At 36.5% G+C, this 12985-nt stretch overlaps 1 pseudogene; it reads left to right on the top strand.

The window, feature by feature from the left end:
- The first annotated feature begins 2123 nt into the window (after positions 1-2123).
- On the top strand, positions 2124-12646 carry LOC101503060 (uncharacterized; annotated as a pseudogene).
- The last annotated feature ends 339 nt before the right edge of the window (positions 12647-12985 follow it).

The following is a 12985-nucleotide window of genomic DNA, read 5'->3' as shown; positions in this document are numbered from 1 at the left end:
AATCTAAAAAGGAAATAACATTTTAGAACATGTGTAATCAATGTCTTAAAATTTAAAAAAAGTATTTTTTTTTTAAATTATTTTTCTATTTTCTTTTTTGATTGTTTAGTATGTGCTTTAAGATAAATAATTAAATATACATAATAATTAAACATGTGTAATCAAATAATTAATTAAACATGTGTAATCAAATAATTAATGCAGTTGACAAAAAAAAACAAATATGTTTTAATATAATCTTATATTTAGATGCATGGGCACCACAACTAGAAACTACATTCCAAAACACACTTCTAACGAAGGTTTTTGTTTGCCATTAATAGAAGAAATAATACAAAACAATAAATAATTAGATATAAAACTCTCACAACAACAAACATGTAACACATCCTTCACAACAACCACAACCCATCATAGCCCTTCACAACAACAACGGTAAATAAGCTATAATCCTTAAAATAGTAAGAGGTAGTTAATCTAGTCACTTAAATTTTTAAAATAGTAAATTAGTCATTTAAATTAAAAAATATCAGTTAATTTAATTTTTCCATAAAGATAATTTTTTAAGGAGAAATTACATTAGTCTCTCCTAAAGTTTACTTAAAAACCACAAAAACCACCTCGAGTTTTAAATCTTAAATTTCGTTAACACCTTCAATTAACCAATAATTCATCGACTGCAACTTTTAGTTATTAACTCCCTTAAACCAAACGATTGGCGAAGGATGAGAGATTATGTTATCCTCGATTCATCCATCATTACTCCTCCTCCCAACCCACACCCATCATCATCATCCACACCATCACTTAATTACCTTCATAATTATGCTAATTCACCACATTAATTCTTTTAGATGGAAATTTTAGAGGTAAGTTTCAAATTTTAGTTTAGCAATGAAAATGATGAAGGGTTTCAATTAACATGACATGATGTAATAGGGAATAGAGATACAGGGTTACGTGGCACCTAAGTATATTGAAAATGGTTTAATTAGTCTAGAAATGGATGTGTTTTGCATTTGGTGTTGTGATTTTGGAGATTCTTTTTGGAAGAGAAGTTGTTGATGGTAATCAACTTCTATCCGTTTCTGTGAGTCAAGTTCTTGAAAGCGAAAATGTTAGGGAGAAATTTAGAGGATCTATGCTAATTTGAAGCATGAATATGCTTTGGATCCTGCATATTCAATACTATAAGTGTCGATTCCCGGTATTAATACAAACATAAATCCCACTTCCAAAGCAAAACTTAGTCTCTTAAGTAAACCAATATTAAGCGGTGTACGAACTGACCAATGAAAACATAAAATCCACTTTCAAAGCAACCCAACCACAACATATTCCAAGCATTCCACTTTCTATTTTTTATTTATTTAATATATAATTTTTATTTAATTTTTCATATGATATTTGCTTTTTAATAAAAAGAGATATATATTAAGTTTTTATTTATTACTTTTTTGATCTAACAATAATATGGTAGTAAAAAAATTAATTCAAAGCTTTTTATTTTTATTTAATAAAAAATAAAACGAAAATAAACATAAAATTAATAAGTATGAAATTATTTAAAGTAAATTAAATATAAATGATTGTTATTTAGTATGATATGTTGGAATTTGAGAAACGTTTTTAAAAGAAATAAAATTTGAGAATTCAACTTAATTAGTTATAATGGTAGACATTTATTTGAAAAAATTACTTAATTCTAGTTTATTAATATAAATAAGAGTGTTATGAGAATGAGAAAAAGAAGAAAGAATGGGGAGAAGAGATAAGAAATAGAGACCGGTTTTAAGTGCTTTTCTACGGAAAATGACTACTGATTCTCTGTTGTGTCATTCTTGCGCAACCTTCTCCATAATCATCCATTTCAAAAAAAAAAAGGAAGAAAAAATAGAGAATTGTTTGAATCCGCCATTTGGCAAACATCATTAATTATCCGTCGTACTATTCTTACACAATATTCTCTATAACCGCACTAAAAAATAAGAGCAGAAACACATGCCTTGAGGAGACATCCAGTTCGTGAATTTGGTAAGATGTTTTGTTTTTTTCTATTAAATTCACCAAATTAATTGTCTATATAATGTGAATTTGAAACAATATTCATTCACTTGAAAAAAATGGCCAAAAAGTATGCGGGACCTGCTATTGGAATTGACCTTGGCACAACCTATTCATGTGTTGCTGTATGGCAAGAGCAAAACAACAGAGCAGAAATCATACACAATGATCAAGGCAACAGAACTACACCTTCTTTTGTTGCTTTCACTGATTCTCAAAGGCTAATTGGTGATGCTGCTAAAAATCAAGCTGCTTCAAACCCAGCCAACACTATCTTTGGTAATTAATTTATCTTTTTTTTCTTCTTCTTCCATGATTTGAAATTTAATTTAGTTATTATATTTTTCTATGCTATACTTTCATTACAAAAGAAGAAATTATATAGCACCAACATTTTTTAATTTGCAGATGCAAAGAGGTTGATTGGAAGGAAATACAGTGATTCTGTTATTAAAAATGATCTACAGTTGTGGCCCTTTAAGGTCATTTCTGACACCAATGACAATCCTGTGATTGTTGTTAATTTTAAGGGTGAGGAAAAACGCTTTGTTGCAGAGGAAATATCTGTTAACAATGAAAAAAAGGAAGAAAGATGAAGAAGAGAAACAACCACTATAGGATTTCATAACATATAATGAACCAAAACTAAAGTTAATAGGGTTACAATTAGTATATATATAAAAGAATAGAATTGTCTAAAATATCCTTACTACTAATATATAATAATATTATCTAACATCTCCCTTCAAACTCACGATGTATTAACATGGAGCATCGAGAGTTTGTCAACTAAAAAACGGAAACGTTTAATGGAATGCATCTTTGTAAACAAATCAGCAATCTGTAAAGAAGAAAAAACAAACGGTAGAGTAATAGTTCCATGCTGAAGATGATGACGAGTAAGATGACAATCAATCTCAATGTGTTTGGTGCGCTCATGAAAGATCGAGTTGTGAGCAATTTGAATAGCACTCTTGTTATCGCAGTGCATCGGAGTTGGCTCAGAAAGAGAGATACCCATATCAGACAAAAGCCAACGCAACCAAATTATTTCAGCGGTAGTGGATGCCATAGCACGATACTCAGCTTCTGTAGAGGAGCAAGAGACAATGTCTGGTTTCTTACTCTTCCAAGAAATAAGAGAGTCTCCAAGAAAGATACAGAACCCTGTGGTGGATTTACGACCTGTGGTGTCACCAGCCCAATCAACATCAGAATAAGCTCGTAACTCTAATGAGGATGACGATGGAAATAGAAGACTTTGAAATTGAGTTCCTCGAAGATAACGAAGAATCCGAATAACTGCTGCCATATGTACTGTAGTGGGAGAGACAACAAACTGACTAACAACATGAACAACATAAGCAATGTCAGGTCTGGTAATCGTAAGATACACTAAGCTGTCAACCAAAGTACGATACAAAGTGGAATCTGGTAAAGGAACACCATCCGAGGGAGCATATTTCACATTCAACTCAAGAGGAGTATCTGCTTCTCTAGTATCAGAAAGACGAGTCTGATCAAGAATGTTGGTAATGTACTTGGATTGAGAAAGAAGGTAGCCTCTAGGAGAGTATGCAACTTCAATCTCCAAGAAACAGCGAAGAGTTCTCAAGTCCTTCATCTCAAATTGTTTGGCTAACTGCAATTTAAACTCATTGATTCCACTAACATCATCACCTGTAATAATCATATCATCAACATATAGAGAAAGTATAATGCGACCATAAGTGGTGGACCTTATAAACAATGCAGAATCATGTTCACTAGAGCGAAAACCAAGAGAAGTGATCACAGTAGAGAATTTCTCAAACCAAGTTCGAGGAGCCTGTTTAAGACCATATATAGCCTTTTTAACTTACATACTTCCCCTTGATTATGAGAAACTCCTTGCGGAGGGACCATATAGACTTCTTCATGAAGCTCACCATTTAAAAAAACATTTTTGACATCCATTTGAGAAATATGCCATTGACGAATAGATGCAACTGCAATAAGAGTATGAATAGTGGTCATCTTCGCTACAGGAGCAAAAGTTTCTTCATAATCCATACCATATTGTTGAGAGAAACCCTTAGCAACAAGACGTGCTTTGTTGCGCTCAACTGACCCATCAGACTTAGTTTTGATCTTGTATACCCAACGAGACCCAATAGCACGTTTTCTAGGAGGAAGAAGTACTAATTCCCAAGTATTGGTTTTGTGCAATGCAGAAAGTTCTTCTGCCATAGCCTGCTACCAAAGAGGATCAAGAACAGCCTCTTTATAGGAAGAGGGCTCAGACAAAATGTGAATAGAGGTTAAGAAAGAAACAAACGAAGTTGAGTAAGTGGAATAGACAAAATCAGGTAACTGAGTAGACTTACGTTGACGAGAGGGGTAACGAGGAGGATCAACAATCGCAGGAAGTGGTTGAACAACCAAGGGGGCAAGAGGGATGTCATCATGTGGAGTATTAGTATTTGTCCCGCAATTCTAAACATTACAATCACCAGAAGCATAATCATTAGGACCAAATGGATCAATATGGGTTAGTTCAGAACTCTTAGTAATCTGAGAATCAGAGGAAATACAGTAAAAAGGGATGTGCTCAAGAAAAAAAACATTACGAGATACATAAAGTTTTCCTACACGAGGATCATAACAACGATAACCTTTTTGACCATCTCCATAACCAAGAAAAACACACAACGCTGAACGAGAAGACAACTTACTGCACTCTACTTGAGGGCGAAGAACAAAACAAGTAGAACCAAAAACTTTCAAAGAATGATAATCAGAGGTAGAAGCATACAATTTTTCAAAGGGAGACAAACCTGATATGATAGAGGACGGAATTCTATTAATAGCATGAACAACAGTAAGAACTGTTTCTCCCCAAAACTCACTAGGAACTGAAGCGGACAACAAAAGGGAATGAGCAGTCTCTATAATATGACGGTGTTTCCTTTCAGCAACACCATTTTGTTGAGGAGTATCAGTACAAGATGTTTGGTGGAGGGTGCCATCATAAGCAAGTCATTCAGAAAATTTATTAGAGGTATATTAACCACCTAAATCACAACGAAAACACTTTATAACAGAATTATGTTGAGTTTTGACCATTGCACGAAACATATGATAAATGTCAAAAAATTCAGACCGATTTTTCATAAGATAAACCCAACAATAACGAGTGTAATCATCAATAAACGAAATATAATATCTAGATCCACCTTTGGTGAGAACCGATGATGGACTCCAAACATCAGAGTGAACTAAATCAAATGGCGCATATGAAATAGAAACATTTTTACTAAACGGTAAAGCTGGAAGTTTGGCAAGTTTACAACCACAACAATCTGAGATATCACAAGTTTGTAACTTTCCTAAGGCTCCAGTAGAAGCCAAATATTTTAATCTAGAAGCAGAAACATGTCCAAGGCGAGAATGCCATAGATAAAAACTAGAAGATAAGGAATTCAAGCGAAAACTAGATAATAAGTCAGCAGTAGTTGTTGAGGCTGCAGTATCTGGGAGTCGCAGGTCATCCAAAACATAAATTCCCCCTTGTCTATGACCTGTCCCAATCAGCCTCCCAAAATGTGGATCCTGCACACAATAAGAAGTGGAAGAAAACATAACAGAATAACCGAGATCACATATTTGACTAACAGAAGCAAGACTCAAAGTAAGATTAGGATTATAATAAACATCAGAAAGAGACATGTTAGGTGTGGAGATAGAACCAACGCCTACTAGTGGCATAAGAGTGCCATCAACAGTCATAACCGACACAGACGAGACAGGTTTCACAAACACAAAAGATTTATCATCGTATGTCATATGATGAGATGCTCCCGAATCAAGAATCCATATGGAAGGAGATATATCTGACATACCAGAGGAGTTCAAACCTTTAGAAGAGGTGGCAGACATGGCATGTGATTGAGTGGCAAGAAGTTTTTTTTTGAAGTTGTTCTGCAATATCAAATATTTGGGAAGTAATCTCAAATGAGTATACAGAACCAGAACTAGAGACAATGGTAGAATGAGCAGAAGCAACAAATTGGACGATGACCCCCTAAAATTCTTCTTATGTGTTCTTCCCAATTTCGGACAATGTGCTTGAAGAGAGTCATCCTTAGCATCAACCATAAAAAATAACTACAGGAAAATACGACAAATACAATTACTGAGACAAAATAAATTAGGGATAATCTGGTGTTGTGCGAGCCTGATTTCTCCCTCTCCAGACGTTTTTTCGCCGATCCGACCGTTGAAGATGAAGACCTAAATATTGTGAACCTGCTGTCCAAATATCAGCCCGATCCAACGGTTAACGAATGTGCAATCGATGTTTTCTTGATACTGATTTAACAAAATCGGGAATAAGGTTACTCTTCTCTTTTCTCTTTTGGTGGTTGTCTTTCCTATCAAAATAGTCTCTCTCTTCTCTACAGTAGATCTTAAAATCAACCAAAGCTCTTTGATACCATGTTAACAATGAAAAAAGGAAGAAATAGGAAGAAGATAAACAACCACTCTAGGGTTTCATAACATATAATGAACCAAAACTAAAGTTAATAGGGTTACAATGAGTATATATATAAAAGAATAGAATTGTTTAAAATACCCTTACAACTAATATATAATAATATTATCTAACAATATCATCCATGATCCTCACCAAGATGCGGGAGATTGCACATACATTTTTGGAGTCACCGGTTAAAAATGCAGTGATTATTGTACCTGCTTATTTCAACGATTCTCAGAGAAAAGCCGCCAAAGATGTTGATGTTATTGTCGGCCTCAATGTACTAAGGATTATTAATGAACCCACTGCTGCTGCTCTTGCATATGGTCTTCAAATGAGAGCCAATGGTGTTGAAAATAGAAATATTTTCATCTTTGATCTTGGTGGTGGAATTTTTTATGTGTCCTTTTTAACAATTAAGAATAATGTCTTTAATGTCAAGGCCACTGCTGGAGACCCTCACCTTGGAGGAGAGGACTTTGATCACAGGATGGTAAACCACTTTGTCAAGGAGTTCAAGAGGAAGCATAAAAAAGAAATTACTTGAAACTCAAGGGCCCTTAGAAGGTTGAGAACTGCTTGTGAAAGAGCAAAAAGGACACTTTCATTTGACACCGTGACCACAATTGAGATAGATGCTATATCAGAGGGTATTAACTTTTATTCATCGATAGCTCGTGCTAAGTTTGAGCAACTCAATGTGGATCTCTTTGAAAAGTGTATGGAGACATTTGAAAGTTGTCTTATTGATGCTAAAATGCATAAGAATACAGTAGCTGATGTTGTTCTTGTTGGTGGATCTTCTCGGATTCCTAAAGTACAAACTCTATTGCAGGAATTTTTCAATGGAAAAGATCTGTGTTTGAGCATCAACCCTAATGAAGCTGTTGCTTATGGTGCAGCTGTCCAGGCTGCTTTATTGAGTGAAGGCATTAAGTCTGTTCCAAATTTGGTGATGCGAGATGTTACACCTTTGTCGCTAGGTACATCGACAAAAGGAGATATCATGAGCGTATTGATTCCAAGGAATTCCACCATTCCTTTCAAGAATAAACAACAATACAGAACATGTGTAGATTACTTGCGTGGTGTCTTAATTAAAGTTTATGAGGGTGAGAGAAAAGTAGCTAGTGAGAATAACTTGCTTGGTTCGTTTATGTGAACAGAAAACACTACTTTTATATATTCTGTTGAAATGAAAATACAGCCTTGGTCTTTATATAGTCCCATTACTGCTGATATAAGAAAACAAATAAATACTATTAATAGCTCACTATCTCTTGGCCTTCCAACTACAAAACAGACTTTGTCTTTCCACTAACTTATTAATAGAAACCCACTAACTATAACATTAAAGTTTATTCAACAAAACTCCCCTGTAAACTTAAATGTTCCTTCTATCTATCATGCCTATCAGCTTCTTGCCTCTTTCGAAAGTTTCTTTCGATAATGGTTTTGTGAAAATATCTGCTGCTTGATCCTTGCTTGCTACATGCCTCAATTCGACACTTCCTTCCTTCACATGTTCTCGAATAAAGTGGAAGCGAACGTCAATGTGTTTGCTTCTTTCATGGTTTACAGGATTCTTTGCTAACTCAATTGCTGATTTGTTGTCCACTTGTATGACTGTTGCACCTACCTGTTTTAGCTCCATTTTGCTCAACAATCTTCTAAGCCATATTGCATGACAAACACACAAAGATGCTGCCACATATTCAGCTTCACATGTCGAGAGCGTTACTATCGCTTGCTTCTTAGAAAGCCAAGTAAATGCGGTATTTCCCATGAAGAACACATATCCTGAAGTGCTTTTCCGATCGTCTATATCTCCACACCAATCACTGTCGGAGTAACCAACCAGCTTGTAATCTTCTGTTCTTGAGTAAAACATTCCAAATGACAATGTTCCTTGGATGTACCTCAGGATTCGTTTCAATGCCTTCCAATGTGAATATACTGGCTCCTCCATGAATCGACTTACAATGCCGACACTTAATGAAATGTCCGGCCTTGTACATGTGAGATAGCGAAGACTACCTACCAAGCTTCGATATTTGCTTGCTTCGACACGTTCTCCTCCATCAAATTTTGACAGCTTTGCACCTGGTTCCATTGGTGTCGAAACTGGATTACAATCTTTCATTTTGAATCTTTCCAGGATTTCCTTTGCATATGTCTCCTGTGATATGAAGATTCCCGCTTCTTCTTGTCGAACCTCAAGACCAAGAAAGAATCTCATCAGACCTAAGTCTGTCATCTCGAATTCACGTGTCATTGTGCCCTTGAATTCTTCTATCATCTGACCATTGTTACCCAAGAAGATTAGATCATCGACATAGAGAGCAACAAGTAACATATTACTTCCATTCTTCTTTACATACAGAGCATGTTCGTAGGGACATTGCTTGAAGCCATTCTCTTTGAAATATGTGTCGATGCGTGTATTCCATGCTCGCGGTGCTTGCTTCAACCCATAAAGCGCCTTCTTCAATTTTAGCACTTTTTCTTCTTTTCCGACTTTCATGTATCCGGGTGGTTGTTCGATGTAAACTTCTTCTTCGAGCACACCATTTAAAAATGCTGACTTGACATCCATTTGAAATATTGGCCATTTGAATTGAGCAGCTTGAGAAATGAGCAATCGAATTGTCTGCATTCTTGCAACATGCGCAAATACTTCGTCATAGTCAATTCCTGTTTTCTGTTTGTATCCCTTCGCAACAAGTCGCGCCTTATACCGTTCTATTTCGCCTTGAGCGTTCATCTATACCCATTTCACACCAATGGGTTGACTTCCTTTTGGTAATTCTGCTAGTTCCCATGTGTTGTTACGTTCAATGGCCTTAATCTCTTCGATCATGGCAGTTTTCCATTTTTCGTCTCGCAGTGCCTCTTCGAGGTTAATGTTTTCAGTGTCTGCCAAAAGACATACAAGGTGTACCTCTTCTGTCGTTTCATACAAATCTTGCAGACTTCGCATTCTGGGTTGTAGAGGTTCATCTTCATTGTCAGACTCTTCAAGTTCTGTTGAAGTGCTTGTTGGTATGGCGGCAAATGATTCTTCAACTTCGATATTAACTTCTGTCGAATTGTTCCAGTCCCACTTGCTTGCTTCGTTTATTCGAACGTCTCTACTCACTATCACCTTCTTGCTTATGGGATCGAATAGCTTGTACCCTTTTGTCTTCTCATCATACCCAATGAATATGTACTTCTGACTTTTGTCTTCAAGCTTCGTTCTTCGCTGATCTGGTACGTGTGCATACGCCACACTACCAAGTATTTTGAGATGAGAAACTGTTGGCTTATGTCCGCTGCATACTTCTTGTGGTGTTTGATCTTCTAACTTCGAATGTGGACATCGATTCTGAATGTAAATAGCACATTGTACAACTTCTGTCCAGAATTCCTTCGACATGTTCTTGCTTTTAAGCATTGATCGAATCATGTCGAGAACTGTTCGATTCTTCCTTTCAGCCATACCGTTTTGTTGAGGTGAATATGGTGCAGTTAGAAATCTCCTTATTCCCTGCTCTTCACAATACTTCATAAAGGTTGTTGAAATATACTCACCACCTCTGTCAGATCGAACGACTTTGATGTGTCTATCAGTTGCCTTCTCCACCATTACTTTGAACTTTTTGAACAACTTGAATGCTTCAGATTTTTCTTTCAAGAAATAAACCCAGGTTTTCCGTGAGAAATCGTCGATAAAGGAAATGAAGTACCTTTTGCCACTGAAAGATTCTGGAGTGATTGGCCCACATATGTCGGTAGGAATCAGTTCGAGAATATTTTTAGCTTGATATTCTGCCTTCTTTTGAAATGAGGTTCTTGTTTGTTTGCTAAGCACACATTCTTCACAAAACTTTTCTTCATAGTCCATGTCTGGTAGCCCGTGCACCATGTTCTTTTTCGCCAACCTTTTCAAACCAGCATGATGTAGATGACCAAAGCGTAGATGCCACAACGACGCTTTGTCTTTGACATTGACTTGCAAACATTTTTCTTGAACGCTTCTCAAATTCAATTTGTACATTCGATTTCTCCCCATCTCGACTTGAGCAATCAGATGCCCTAGCTTGTCCTTCAAATGCAGTATCCGATCTTTTATAAGTATCGAATAACCTTTTTCTGTAAGTTGCCCCAAGCTCAGGATGTTGGTCTTGAGATCTGGTACAAAATAAACATCCTTGATTGATCCAATCAAGCCATCCTTCTGTAAGTAACAGATTGTACCCTTGCCTTCGACTTTCACTTTCGATGCATCTCCGAAAGACACATGACCATCTTCAATCTTTTGCATTTCTTTAAACAGGTGTTTGTGACCACACATATGATTACTTGCCCCTGAGTCGAGATACCACATGGTGTCATTACTGGTGTTGATTTCATTTTGAGCCATCAAGAGAAAGCCTTCATTCGCTTCAGCTTCCAAAACTAGATTGGTTGTTTCTTCTACCTTCTTTTCGACTTGACAATCCTTTGCAAGATGTCCCACTTTACCACAGTTATAGCATTTGTAGGAGTTGCAATCCTTCGCGTAATGACCATACTTCCCACACTTGTAGCATTCGAAGTTGGAGTAGTTCGACCGACCACCTCTTTGACCACGTCCTCTGCCACGCCCATTCTGCTGGCTTGATTGTCCTCTCTCGAAGTTGCTGCCTCGACCACCTCGACCATGACCTCTACGACCACGTCCTCTTCCCCGAAAGTTTTGAGAAAAGAGTACCTTTTCGTCTTCCTCGACTGTTTCTTCCTTCTTTTTCATCTTACGTTGTTCGTGTGTTTCGAGAGAACCAGCGAGCTCTTCGACTGAGAGTGTCGAAAGGTCCTTCGACTCTTCTATTGCACACACAATATTCTCAAATTTATCTGTTAAAGATCTCAGGATCTTTTCGACAACTCGTGCATCAGTCACCGTTTCGCCATTTCTAGTGAGTTGATTCACCACTGTTTGTACACGCGTGATGTAGTCAGATACTATTTCTGACTCCTTCATATGCATCCTCTCCAATTCACCACGGAGAGTTTGGAGTCGAACTTGCTTCACTCGATCTGCTCCTTCAAACGCCTTTTTTAACGTGTCCCATGCTTCTTTCGACGTAGCCGAACCGGCAATTTTCTCGAAGCCTGAGTCGTCAACTGCTCGGAACATCATGTATAGTGCCGTCTTATCCTTTGACCGCGTCTCTTTCAACGCCTTGTTTTGAGCTGCCGTATATCCCGCAGTATTTGTTGGTTCTTCAAACCCATTCCCACGCCTCTAGAGCTCCAAGAAGAGCTTTCATTTGGACACTCCAATTATCGTAATTTGACTTCGTTAGTCGCGGCAACGGCATTTGACTCATCACGTTTGCCATTTGCTCTGATGCCAATTTGTGAACAGAAAACACTACTTTTATATATTCTGTTGAAATGAAAATACAACCTTGGTCTTTATATAGTCCCATTACTGCTGATATAAGAAAACAAATAAATACTATTAATAGCCCACTATCTCTTGGCCTTCGAACTACAAAACAGTCTTTGTCTTTCCACTAACTTATTAATAGAAACCCACTAACTATAACATTAAAGTTTATTCAACAGTTTAATCTCTCGGTTCCTCGTGCACCACGCGGCCTTCCAATCAATGTATGCTTTGCTATCGATGCTGATGGTATATTAAATGTTTCTGCTGAGGAAGTAACAAGTGGGAATAAGAAAGGGATTACAATAACAAAAGATAATGGTAGGCTATCGACCGAAGAGATTGAGAAAATGATTCAAGAAGCTGTGAAATTCAAAGATGAAGACATGAAGTATATGAAGAAAGTTGAAGCAATGAATGCTGTGGATGATTATCTTTATAAAATGTGGAAAGTTATGAGGGATGATAGTGTTACTTCCATGCTTACCTCAACAGACAAAAAGAAGATCAATTCTGCAATGATAAAAGGAAATAAATTGATTGATAGCAACAACCAGCAGCAAGAAACGTTTGTGTTTGTGGATTTTCTGAGGGAGCTTGAGAGTATCTTTGAATCTGCTTTGAACAAAAGCAACAGGTTACTCTGATGAGGAAAGTGATTCTGATTGATAATCGTTTAGTTATTTCATTTGAGTTTATAAATTTCAGCTTCTTCATGTATAATGTTGGAGCTTTTTGTTTTGCTTCTTTGGTTACTTAATTTGATAAAATATGATATTTTGGGTTTTTTTTATCTTATTTGATGAAATTCAATTTTATTCTGTTGTCTTAAATTCTCCAATATATAAGTATCAACCATCCCATAAAACAATCCGAAGTCACTGTTCTAACTATGTCACCTATGCTTTGACAACCAAGATATAATGAATAATGATGGTAGGAAGATTCTAAAACCTTTATGAAAAGGAGAAGAGAAAAAAAAGAAT

The sequence above is a fragment of the Cicer arietinum genome, chromosome 3 (assembly GCF_000331145.2).
Source record: "Cicer arietinum cultivar CDC Frontier isolate Library 1 chromosome 3, Cicar.CDCFrontier_v2.0, whole genome shotgun sequence".
NCBI lineage: Eukaryota > Viridiplantae > Streptophyta > Magnoliopsida > Fabales > Fabaceae > Cicer > Cicer arietinum.
Note: the sequence above shows the minus strand (reverse complement) of the source record. Positions and strands in the feature narration are given on the sequence as shown.